This window comes from Rhodamnia argentea, chromosome 10 (assembly GCF_020921035.1).
Source record: "Rhodamnia argentea isolate NSW1041297 chromosome 10, ASM2092103v1, whole genome shotgun sequence".
Lineage (NCBI taxonomy): Eukaryota > Viridiplantae > Streptophyta > Magnoliopsida > Myrtales > Myrtaceae > Rhodamnia > Rhodamnia argentea.
In genome coordinates this window covers 6648016-6661224 of record NC_063159.1, presented here as the reverse complement: position 1 = coordinate 6661224, position 13209 = coordinate 6648016, and the positions used below count along the sequence as shown (strand labels likewise).

Here is a 13209-nt window from a genome sequence, read left to right as displayed (position 1 = left end):
GATGCCGCTTGTCTCTCCCACCAAAACTGTTCATCTAAGACCCATTGTTCGTCTCCTCGTTTACACTCCCTATATCACAGGTCAAATCCAATATTGTCGACCCCAAGCTCGGCGCTTATGGTGAAGCTCAACACGAGGTATCGAGCTCCACTCGTCTCGGTTGACCCGGTTGACGAGCTTCCAAATTTGGAGGGCCCGACGCCACTCTTGTGGCCTTCAAGGCTGCTGACGTGACACCAGCACAAGCTCAATGCTAGCGTTAGTGTCTCTCTATGTGTTGCTTTAAGGGTCCTACACTTGTTAGGAGATATGCGATTTGAGTCGTACCTATTCCATACCATTCGCAACCCGAAAATTTAAGATTGGCGAGCTCATCGCCGTAATCTTATAAAAATACTAACAATTAGAAATTTTTTCTCACACAAGATATGACATATCTAGATAACGTAATATGAACCAATCACAATTGCGCTTATAATGTGAAACAAACTTGTGGTCCAGTAAAAGATGAGTGATCATTTTCCCGCTTGACCAACCGCCTTGGCAGTATTACGAACTTGCGTGGAACTTACTCGAATGCCAATCCCCATCAACAATATTATATTGATATTGTAAAACTCACGAGAATGACAACAACCACGTTTAACAACACGATGCCATGCTCGTTCGTCGCTATTGAAATCATCTAGAAGTCTGACGTCAGATGAGCATAAGCATAGTGACGTCAAAAATGCTTCCAATCGATGTCGACACTAAAGGTTATCAGATCACTTCACTTTTGTTTTGACCAGTCAAAATAAATCCAAAACCCTAACAATTTCTTGGATCTTTCATTTATGGGCAGAGGCAAAGTTGGAACTTTTCATCTTCTGATTTTTTTTTTTGGGGTCCGAAATGGATGAGTCCCACGTCTCCATCAAGCCTGTATCTTGATAGTAACACAATGGCGAAAATAATAAGATGCAGAGATACGTACCGACATACATAGTAGTTTTATCATGAAGTATAGGACACGATCAGCTTAATGTAATCAAATATGATTCGCAATCTTGATCGAGAAAAAGTTGTGTAGACTGAAATTACCGAATGCAAATGAAAATAGTTATGAGAAACGTCGGTATCTAGGGATTGAATTCCGTCCCGACATCTTACTTGTCTAGCCAAAAATCAAGAGAAATTTGAAGGATAAATATCAAGTGGGTTAGACATTAAAGCAGTATTATTTAGTGCATGCTATATGTATAGGCATAGTTGTCCTCAAACTAAAAGACCATTCTTTCGTAAACTCATAAAAACACGAAAAATATAGGTTTTATTTATTAAAAGAAAAGATAGAAATAAGTACATTGAAAATTCTAAAACTTGTCACGAAAATGCTATTTAGTCCTAAGACTTTCAAAAAGTAAAATTCGGTCCTAAAATTTATCACGAAAGTGTAATTGAGCTCTAAAACTTACTTTTTAAAAAAGTGCAATCAAATCCTAAAACTTATCAAATTTGTCCAATCAAATTTTTTTTTTTGATTCTACTTTTTAAAAGTTTTAGAACTCGATTGCACTTTCGCAGCACATTTTAAGATTTGATTGTACTTTTAAAAGTTTTAGGACTCAATTGCACTTATGCAACATCTTGATCTAGAAAGTAAAGCACATAGCATGTAAATCTTAGACCCTTTCATAAACTACACAAGAAATCCACGTCCATCATTAAGATCGTCTTTAGGTTTTTTTTTTTTTAAACGTAGTCAAGTAACCCCATATACATGAAATATCCCACAACCTCATGTATTAGGAAAAAATTATCCAAAAAATCATAAATATATTAATTTTGTTAATTTCAGTTCTAATTTTTTTTTTCACATTTTGTCAATGGAGTCACCTGGTCAATTTTGCTCAAAAATGTTGATGTGAACGTTGAACGTCCTATGTGGTATTACCGATGTCGACAAAGATAATTTTCAATAATATTTTAATAGATTTTCGAATTTTTTTTTCTTCTTCACTTTTTTTTCACTGTGGCTAGTGAGGCCATCACGGTTGCAAGCGAAAGCAAGGTAGCCACCGTCGGTCACAAAAAAAATGTGAGTAAGAAAACAAAAAAAGGAAGAAGAAAGCAAAAAAATCAAAAAATTATTAAAAACTGGCCATGTCATCGATTTCCAATCAAAATTGACCAAATGAACTCAATTGACAAAATATGATAGAATTGAATTGACAAAATTAAAAGGTTTATGAATGAATTAACAAAAGTGGAATAGATTCAAGAATTTTTGTATAATTTTCCCTCATGCATTAGATAAACGACTCAAAACTAAAATCATTCATATTATTGTACACCAATTGGTGGACGATGATGTTTGGTTCGCCGAACCTAGGCACGCACCACCAAAAGGCAAAGTCATAGTAATAGATGAAGATCTTTGTGTGTGTTTATTACCAAAGACAAATTCGGTGATCGGCCGCCAATTTTGATTTTAAGAAGTCATAGATTTATCTTTTGAGTGTGTGAACCATATATTTGTTTTGATGATTTATCTTGTTACCTGGAGTTTATTTTGTATTGAAGTTGTAGCAATGGGACTACGATGTTTCACTCTGTTTCTTTGCGAATATGAATGAAATATTATTTTGACAAAAAAAATGTAATTTATTCATTTTTTCCGTTTTCCTTTACATTTACCTATATGCATGAATTTAGTTATATGCGAACATAATCTTTTTGTCTTGTGAGTTTTTGTGAAACCATTATCAATAATTCTAAAAATTTAAATTATTAGATGAAGACGTGATTTATTATTTAAATATTCTAACATTCCCTTCATGCGTAGGTTGGATTTTGGCATGAGTCTAAAGTGTGGAAATATGCAATTGGACATGCAAATATAGTCCGAAAGATTTGAATTTAGGACATTCTATTTCAGTATCATGTGAGATTTTATGAATTCACTTATAATTATTTTAAAAGTTTAAATATTTATTATTTAAATATCTTAATTTGTCCGGGGAATATTAATTATGTGTCGGGGTGTCCACGTCCAATCACTTCTTAATCATAAATCTTCCAAACGTTGTGGCTTTGTCTTTCCTCGGAAAAACAAAGGGAGAAGCATGGTGGATGGGCGGAGCCCAACCTAAATTTGCAGGTTGCAGTAAATTTCCGATAGGGACCGATTGTGTGATTGGCGACGCCAGAGGACATCTTCAGCGAAGGAAGTTAATACATGGTAAGATCGGAATGATTGGATCACCCCGATCATCACCATCTTTGTCGAAATCGAGGACATACTTGCTATGAGCCTAATTTAAATATTCCATATATCAACATGCGACACGACACGACACGACACGACGATACGTTATTTCTAAAAAAATATATGATTTCGATACGTTGGGATACGTTGTATATTAAACATACATTTTAAAATCTATAAAAATATCAATGGTAAGTTTCTTCTCTTTATTCTTCTTCTTTAGTTGGGGATTCACGTTTAGATTTTTTTAGTGTTGGCTGGGTATAAGACTTTATTTTTGATAGATTTACAGTTTGACCTCTAATTTATTGAAAATACTTAAAATTGACCCGTGTATGTCTAAATGCTGAACTCATGTATTGCTAGCTTGTCTAGAGTATTGACCACATGTCGGTCACATGTCGAAAAGTGTCGGAGTATTAGAGAATATCCGACATGTAGACCCTTAGAGAGTGCCAATGCTTCCTAAGTTGCAATGCCATCCCTCCATAAAAATAAAGATTGGTGTTGGGAAGGCATCCCACAAATGATTTTAATGATTGGAAATTTATTGGGTTTTTTTTTAATGTTTTTGACATTTGATTAAGCGTGCAACTATATTATAGTAATGATAATATATAAAGAAGAGATTATAACACAAATGGTTCATGAACTTTGGGCCAATATGTAATGTGATTTCTGAACTTTTATTCAATGAGGTCTATGAACTTTGACTGAATATGCAATATTATCCTTGAAATTTTTAATTTATTCAATGTAGCCATTAAAATTTTTATAAATATTTAATTTAGTCTATGATTATATAAAAGTGTTCAATATTGTCCTATAATATTGAATACTTTCATATACTTCGGGAACTATATTGGAAATAATCCAAAAGTTTAGGTACAATATTGAAAAATTAAAAGTTCAGGAATGATATTACACATTGAATAAAGTTCAAATATCACATTGAACAAATTAAAAGTTTAAAAACCACATTGAAAACTAGGCTCATATACATAAATCATATATATTGATCTATTGTAGCTAAAAACCACGGACTAATTGCGTCAGGAGATTGATGAACCGTTCTCAAAACCTAGCAGGTACAGAAGATTTGTTTGCTTGGTCAGATTCATTGGAGGTTCTACACATGATTTTTCTTGAGGAATTTCTCCGAGGTTTTTTTATTAGTACACAAATGACATAACCGCTAGCAATCCAAGCTTGAAGTTTATATTTGGAGGGCAAGAATATTGTCAAGAAAGTCCTATAACTTTTGAACTTACCAATTTAGTCCTAAACTTTGGGAAAAATTCAAAAAAGGGTACCAAGTGCCATTATTTTCTCAAATAAGGGTCTAAAGTGGACTTTGTTTCAAATAAAGGTCTAAAGTGTCATTATTATCTTAAAGAAGAGCCTGAAGTGGTTATGATTGTTTCAAATAAGGGTATCATCTCGTCGGCCGGCCAAATTTTCCGTCCAATCAAGGGCATTTTTGTAAAATTATAAATTTAATCTAATTTTTTTGTTAAATTAAATTAAAACAAAAAAATTTTAAAAAAGGCAAAAACACAGGCGGGAGGTCGGTCCTCCCGCCCGTGTTTTTACCCTTTTTTTTTTACTTTTTTATCAAAATCTTTAAAAAAATAGAAAAAAGAAAAAATAGGTTAAAATAGTAAATGACCAAAATACCCCTAATTAAAGTAACTCATGCCCTTTTTTGAGATTAATATAGTCACTTTATGCCCTTATTTGAAATAATATGCACTTCAGGCTCTTTTTTGACACAATAAGGGTATTTCGGGCTCTTATTTGAAATAATGTCCACTTCAGACTCTTATTTGAGATTAATATTTCTTCGAACATTTTAATATTTTTTCTTTATTTTCTTTTTCCTTTTTTCTTTTATATTTCCCTCCACCCAGCCTCAACCTCCATTGCCTCATGCGAGGACCACCAGCAATGCCTAATGACCATACATAGTTTAAATGGATGTCTATATAAGTAGACTCGAAATACGAGATCATTAATTTGTTTAATTATTTAATAAGTAACCCAAACCATTGCAGCACATTAATTTCGTAGCCAGCGCCATTTTCGGTTACCGAGAGGCCATCGGGGCGAGTTTGCTCTCCGGACATCGTGAGCACGTATGGATCGACTTTCATTCTTTAATTCTACTTCATCCGAATCTTGAGGCTCGCATGCTTTAACTTTTTTTAAATCCAAAAATCCCTAAATTTTCATAGTATTTAAATATCGACATGTAGATACACATGTGAATTTTCTACGATATTCTGAAATTCAAACGATGCTACGAGAATTGGTGGTGAAAATAAACAAGCGCTTCTCTTGCTTTCGTTTAAATGTAAACAAAAATCGCCAATGTACCCAATCGGAGATCTGAAAAATTTGCAACCGACCATCAAACGAAAGTTAGAAATAATATTCGGTGGGCCCAAGAAAAATTAGTAGAGTCCTTGTGTTGAAGGGGGCAGGGTTTTCTTGTACGCACAACAACTCTGGTTTTGTCCTTTAGCGACGAGGTTTACTAAAGTGCGCAGGAGAGAGGGGGGGTATTATCGTCAAATCACGTAGAGAACCGTCGCCAAACGGGAGATTTTGGAAAAATTTAGAGATCCCCACCACTTGGATTAATTTAAGAATAAATTGTATAAAGCGACGCGCTCCCCTGTGGACCGGCGCTGGCGACGATGACGTAGCGGCCGTGACGTGTGGGCCGTGAGATCACTCGGCTGCTCGTGATGGGCGGGACCGGGGCCCAACCCAATCGCTTCTCCACGCGCGTGGGCGACACCTCCACCTAACAATCTCCGGCCGAACTAACACACGCCTCGCGATGTGCCCTTATTTTCTTTTCGGACAAGCGGAAATTAAAAAAAAAATGGAAAAAGGAAAAGTCATGATTTCTCTCCATCCCCCCTTAATAATTTTTCCCTAAAATCTTTTTGCTGAATTTTTGAATAAATACTTATTTTAGTTATTGAAAGAATAAAAAAAGAGTTTAGCTTTCTAGATACTAAGCCAAAAGTGCCATTTGCTTACCTTTTAATTTTCACAATTACCCTTTAATATACATATAAAGCCCACTCAACGAGTAACCATCCACTTTTATTATGCCACATCGGCTATACAATCGATGCACAAAATAGTTTTTCAGGAGAATTAACATGGCAAGAGAACCATGTCATCCACAGTTCAAAAGATATTTGAGACCCCTAATATTTAAAAGCCTTTTTTTTTATGTTAATTTTAAAGTTAGTCCATCTCAATATTTGCCATTTTATGATGCTCGCCTGTTCAAAGAAAATAACCTAGGGGTAATAAGACACGGCAACTTGGCAATAAGTACTTCCTCGCTTATGAGAATAATTAAACGCAAGAAAACCAATTTTACATTATAAAAAGATTTCTTTTTTGGCCAATTTATTAAAAGAAAGTGAGAATATCGCTTTTTCCAAATAAGATTCTCCATCGTAATAATAATCAATATATAATCATGAGCACACACGAATACAAACAACAATCCCGATTTGCATGTAACAAATTTTATTGCCTTGTGAGAGCATGTAATTAATTGAAATGAAATATAAATTATGTGCATTCATGGATTATCGACCAAAAAAAAAAGAAAAATTCATCCCGGAAAATATTTCACCGATCTAAATGAATTCCTTAGCTCGATGCTCTTGTTATATGAATTCTTCCGCAAGTGTGAACTTAACATATGATAACAACAATAATAAATGCAATTGTACTAATAAGATAAGATTCCATCTTTCTGAAACTGACTGCAACTCCCACGCGCCGCGCGTGGGGATGGACAGCCCCGCAAGACGTGGAATTTTCCCACCAAGCTTCCTCCTCCTTATCTTCGTCGCCTCTTGCAAATGCACATGACATCGAGCTCTTTTATCCCCTCTCTCTCTCTCTCTACTCGTCTTCTTCAATTTAAAGGTCTCTCTCTTCCTTTCTTCACTTTCACTCCTTCCTCACCAAGGCAAAGCCACAAGAACCACTCTCTCCCTCTCTTCATCAATGGAGCGTCCCTCTCGGCCCGAGAACCTCTCCTCGAGTCGCCGCCATGCGGTGGAAGAGCTCCTCCGCGGCCAGGAGTCCGCGAAGCAGCTCCGAGATCTCTTCGCCGCCCTCTCTCACGGCGGCGGCGACGATGGCGACGCGCGGCACCCCGCGTCCGCCAAAGATCTGGTCGTCGAGGTCCTCCGGTCGTTCGACAACACCCTTTCCCTGCTGAGCCGCGCCGACCCCGACGAGGTCTCGCAGGTCCCGGTCAAGGCCTGCCGCGTCAAGTCCGAGGACTCCGAGGAGAGCAGCAAGACCTCGTTCCCCAGAGATCGCCGAGGATGTTACAAGAGAAGGTAATAGGCAAAAAGTGGACGGATCCCTTAGAACTTAGGAAGAAAGAAAGACATGAAAAGATCGTTTTTTGCTACTGTTCATAGATTGGACGCAACTCGACTGATCATGATCGGAAAAAAAAAGTTTTTTTTTTGTCTTTTTATTCATTTATGGAATTTGTTATAAGTTAAATTATGTATAAGGGTCTAAATTGATTCTAACATGAACTGGGAATTATTCAAATTTTTTTTTCCGCAGAAAGACTTCAGACACACGGATGAGGACGGACCCCAATTTGATCGACGACGGGCACCAATGGAGGAAATATGGTCAGAAAGCGATTCTCAACTCGGAGTTCCCGAGGTACTTCACAAATGATGTATCCATTTTCATGAATTTTTCGGTTCTTCCTTAAATTTACTAAATTTTGAGTTCGCTCTACCATAGCACGGCACATAATTTAGAATCGAATCGAAACGAGCACGCCGTCGCCGTTCATCGTCTATCATCATGAGTGAAATTTTCCGGGTTACTTTTCGGATTTGAAGCATCCGAAGCCCCGAATCTCCAAATCAAGTGTTGATTAATTGTGTTGATGATGTTCATACAGGAGCTACTTCAGGTGCACTCACAAGACCGACCAGGGGTGCCAAGCGACCAAGCAGGTCCAAAAGACGAATGACGACCCACCCGCTTACAGGACCATATACCAAGGACGCCACACTTGCCGGAACCTCGTACTCAAATTGCCCCCGCTCCTCCTGGACTCAGCAAGCCCTAGGGACTCTTCCATCCTCCTCAGTTTCAACACCAGCCCCAACCCCACCCCCACCCCCCACCCCCACCCCCAAGCAAGAGGGCGACAGCAACAGCAACCACCCCTTCTCTTCCTCGACTTTCTTGCTGGCGAATCACGAGCAGAAGCTGCACCGCGGCGGCGGCGGCAGCGGCGGAAGCAACGATGACAACAACAACAGCAACAACAACCAGTCTGCATCGTCAGACTACTACGCCGTGTTCGAGTCCGCCGGGGAGATCTCAGCCCTCTCGTCGGATCAAGGGGATGTGATGTCTAGCTGCCATAGCTTCGACATGATTGCGGGGTCCGATTTCGATGATCTGTTGGACATTTGTTGAATGTTGATCTTGGTGTAGCTTTTCTTCTTCTTTTTCCAAAATTTGAGAGGTGTTTGCTTAGTTTAGTTTCCTTGTACATATGTGTGCCTATGTCACAGTTTGTTTAGAAGACAGAAGTAGCCAAATAACAGCTAATTGTAGTAATATCTAGTTCTATGTTTGTGGAACATATTTTGAATTTACATGCATGGGGTTTTTGTCTATCCGTGATGCCAAAGATTCTCTCACTTTGAGGAACATCAAAGACATGGTCCCGCCACTAGAACATTTCCTGTCCTGGCAGAGGAACGGGGGGGTCTCCTCCTAGACAAAAGATGGTGGACAACTTTCTCCTGACGTTGGCAATGTTGGCGAGAGATCCACTGGAGCCATGGCGTCCATCGGACCTTAGGGTTTGTCTTTTAGTAGAAATATTTAGGCACGTACCCTTGTACAAGGGTGGCGTCTACGGCCATCGTTCGATGTTGAGCAGGCGCGGAGAAAGCATGAATGGTTGCAGACGATCGCCAAATCAAGAAGACAGAGAAGAAAATGATGAGGGCTTTCCCCCAATGGCGTCAAATACCATTGACATAAGAAGCTTAGAATAGGAAGCCACTCGTCTAACGTTTTTGACGGTATTGTCGATTACTTTTGATCACGCGATCTCCTAATCAACGAGCGTTTTATGCAAAGACCGCGATGATGATGTACGAATTTACAGTTGAGATTGTACCATTCATGACAATACTATTACGGAAGCATTTTCCCGCGGCATAATCTTGTATGTCCTTTTAAACTCTCGTTTGAAAAGTGATGGGAGAACGTCATAAATGATTTCCGGATTAGGGCATAATATGCAATGTGATCCTTAAATTTTAGCATAATGTTCAACGTGATTACAAAGCTTTTAATTTTTTTAATGTGATTTTTAAAATTTTAGTACATGTTCAATGTAGTCTCTAAACGACATGAAAATGCCGGAGACAATATCAAACATTTTCTATATGATTTAGGGGGCTAAGTTGAACATGCATCAAAAGTTCGGGGACTATAGTGAACAAATCAAACGTTTAGGAACCACATTACATACGGAGCTGAAGTTCGGGAATCGCGTTGCATATTGAACTAAAATTCAAGAACTACTTATGCCATTTTTCCAAAAGTGATTATGCCCCCGCAAAGAATGGATGCATGAATGGCTGGTCAAGTCATGCTGACTAAAAGGAATAATATCATTAGACCTTATCAGATGCAGACTACATGATGTCTTGGACAAATTTGTTTAAATTTGACAACAGACGACACGCCATGATTTCGATGGAGTACATTGAATTTCGACGAAAACGGCAGTGGACAATTTGCCTTTTCTATCTTCCAGTGGGGACCCGTTCTGCGGCTTTTATGGCAGCAAACTGATTCAGATCATCTCATGCATAACCTTCGATCGAGCTGCGCTAATAGATGGACTCGCCATCATAATTGCCGGTTCGAGGATCTAGATTTCTGAAGAAAGTGGGACGGAGACCATATAAAAAAGGGGTTTTCTTCTAAATATTGCATACAGTCTCAGTAGAGTTTGATTCCTATAAAACCTATCTTTGGCTAAATTAATCCGAGAGGGAAATTACGCGGAAAGTTCCGATAATCATTTGATCGATGTCCAATCAAGTTTTGAATGTGTGAATTTCTGTAATCAAGTCTTGAGCATTTTGAGTCCGATGTAATCAAGTCCTTCCTATGATTGTGCCAAAATTTGACGCGGCGTCTATTAGAAAGTCCAACTCAAAAGCTTAAGACTCATTGTCACCTCAACACTCCGAAAGTCTAACCCAAAAGCTTAAGACTCATTGTAGACACGTGAATTTGACTAATATGGGGTGAATGCGCAATCGCCGACAACACCGGCTCTGATACCATGTTAGAAAGTCCAATCCAAAAGTTTAAACCGATAGGTGAAGGGTAATCACATGAATATAAAAAGTATGTAAGACATGGTTGTCGGGTGATGTGGGACAACAACTTTAACAGCTTTTTCCAAACATTTTTTAATGTATGTGGCACTAACATGGCATTGATGTGGAGCCACGTCAGAAAAAGTCATATGAGAGAGAGAGAGAGAGAGAGAGAGAGAGAGAGAGAGAGGAACCAAGGGTGGGTGAGGGCTCCTAAAGGTTAGGAGCGACTGGCCTCGAGGGGGGCATGCCGAGGCTCCCGGGCCCTCACAGGTGGTGGCTCGACAGCTAGCCACCATTGCACGAGTGCCGATCGACAATCCAAATGTGCATAGTTTGATTATTGATGTGCTTTTTATGCGGATCATGTGTACTCCGAATATTGATGCATGCTAAACCTTTTTCGAGCTAAATTCATATACGAATTCTATTTGGATTATTATTGTTTCCATCGCCAATTTAAAAGAATCTTTACATATTCATTGTTGGATAAATAACATGAGTTTTTATTGGATTATCTACTAAGATTGTTTATTAAGCAAATTAATAAAATTTGTTGCCATCGGCCCTAATCTAAATCAGTCGAGCAACAATGTCCTGACGAGCGAGTGTGAACGGGGGTGCCTTTTCACATGCTCGAAAGGAACCTTTTCAAAACCACGTGGTCGAGAAGAAACCAAAACCCTAATTTTGTCATCTTTGCTGTTGTTTCTTTTCCCTCACCGGCCACAGAGGTTCCCTGCTTTAACATGGTCCTCTTGCAAGAGGACACGTGGACCAATCGAATCAAAAAGCAGAGTGACCTTTCAGATCTAGGGCTTTGAATATTTCCCCTCTGTTCACACTGGTATGCAATCGACATGTGTATCACGACTTGTTATCATTTAAAATTCAAAATAAGAAAACCATGAAGCTAACCCAATTTTAGTTTTCTTTATTATTATTATTATTCTTCTTAACCATCTTATTTTAAAAAATAGAACGAGAGATAAGGAAGAGCATGTTCACCGTAACCATCTAAATTAGTCAGATCATATTCTGGTCTCTAACCAGTGTCACCCCCTTTACAAGCTCAAATCGAGGACCAAACCCGTTCTTGTTCTATAGATCCGTGCAATGAATATGAAATTAATGGGGGAAATTATCAAAAAAATTCTTAAACCTATTATATTTATATCAATTGAGTCACAAATTTTTTTACATTTTATCAATTGAATCCAAAAATTGTTAACGTAGATAATTTTTTATAATTATTTTCTCTTATTTTTTTCTTCTATCAAGGTCGGTGAGAGTCGCCGACCGATCCTCGTTTGTGGCCGGCTAGGGTTGGCTAGCCGCCTATGCCGGGCTTGGGAGAAAAAAAGGAAAAATAATAAAAAAATTTAAAATATTATCTACGTTAGTGCTGTTCGTGCCACATACGTCGATCTGCGTTTACGTCGGCGATTTCCTAGTAAAATTGATCGGATTGAGGCAATTGGAAAAAAAAATATCTATGACTCAATTGGCACAATTGTAAGATTTACAATTGAATTGACACAAATGTAACATGCTTAAGAATTTTTATGCACCACCTGTATAGAGAATAGCCGAAAGCTTCACTTAGAAACAACTACTAAATCTTGTTACCATGAGCGATATCGTATTAAGGTGCACACGCAAGAGTTCTGGCCAATATGAAGTCCATATTAGCGGCATGGGTGTAATGCCAATCAATAAATATAATGGCACATTATTAATTAGTTTAAGTTTTTGGGATAATGACACAATAATTCCTAAATTTTAGTCCAATATGTAATATTGTCCCTAAACTTTTAATTTGTTCAATATTGTCCATGAACTTTAACCTAATTTGTAATGTTGTCCTTGAATTTTTAATTTGTTTAATGCAGTTCTTAAATTTGGTTGCATGTCCAATCTAGTCCGAGAACTATTATTTTTTCATTAGTTTCAAGTTTATGAAGAACATTGAACATTTTCATATAATTTAGGGATTACTTAAAATATGCAACAAAAATCCAACGACTGGATTAAACAAAGTAAAAGTTGAGGGACGACATTATGACGGCCTAAATTTCTACCAAGTTGGATTAACAAGCGAAACGATAATTGTCGGGCTTGGAGTATTTGAGATTGGCGAATAATTTAGGGCTTTGAACTTTTCCCCCTCCTTGTTCCCACACGTATGCATGAACACGTGTATCACGAGTTGTCATCATTTAAAATTCAAAATAAGAAAACAATGTAGCGAACCCAATTTATTTTTTCTTTTATTCTTGGTCTTTTTCAAGAATATACCCATTTTATTTATAAAAAATACAACAAAAAAATAAGGAAATGCATGTTTTATGGTTATGGAAACTATCTTATAAAAGCGTTCGGACAGACCAACCAAGCGGAAGGTCAGATTCTATTCCAGAGCAACCCTAATCAGTGTCACCCTCTTTAAAGGCTCAAATCAAGGACCAAACCCCATTATTGTTCTTTAGATCTGTACGATAAATCTGAAAATCATCCCCCGTG

At 37.8% G+C, this 13209-nt stretch overlaps 1 pseudogene; it reads left to right on the top strand.

The window, feature by feature from the left end:
- The first annotated feature begins 7206 nt into the window (after positions 1 to 7206).
- Positions 7207 to 8865, top strand: LOC115729741 (annotated as a pseudogene).
- Positions 8866 to 13209: the final 4344 nt, after the last annotated feature.